The following is a 278-nucleotide window of genomic DNA, read 5'->3' as shown; positions in this document are numbered from 1 at the left end:
GGTCAAGCTTCTCTTAATTGAAGATTATCTGCTTAATTACTCAAGCACAGCCTGCGTTAAACAGGCATGGATTAAGAAAGCATCAGCCAAGCAGACCTTGGGGTCTGGTGTTGTGCTCAATTAGCAAGAGAGCCCAGATATATCAGTGTTTTTACGGTGTTGGGCTGACGTGAGGACAGACGTGTGTCAACCCCCGCTCATCATCAAGACACTCAGTGTCAGTGTGTGATCAGAAAATACCATCGGTTCATTTCATGTGGTCAGACCTGCAGCTCTCT

The sequence above is a fragment of the Cynoglossus semilaevis genome, chromosome 9 (assembly GCF_000523025.1).
Source record: "Cynoglossus semilaevis isolate Cse_v1.0 chromosome 9, Cse_v1.0, whole genome shotgun sequence".
Taxonomy (NCBI): Eukaryota; Metazoa; Chordata; class Actinopteri; order Pleuronectiformes; family Cynoglossidae; genus Cynoglossus; species Cynoglossus semilaevis.
Note: the sequence above shows the minus strand (reverse complement) of the source record.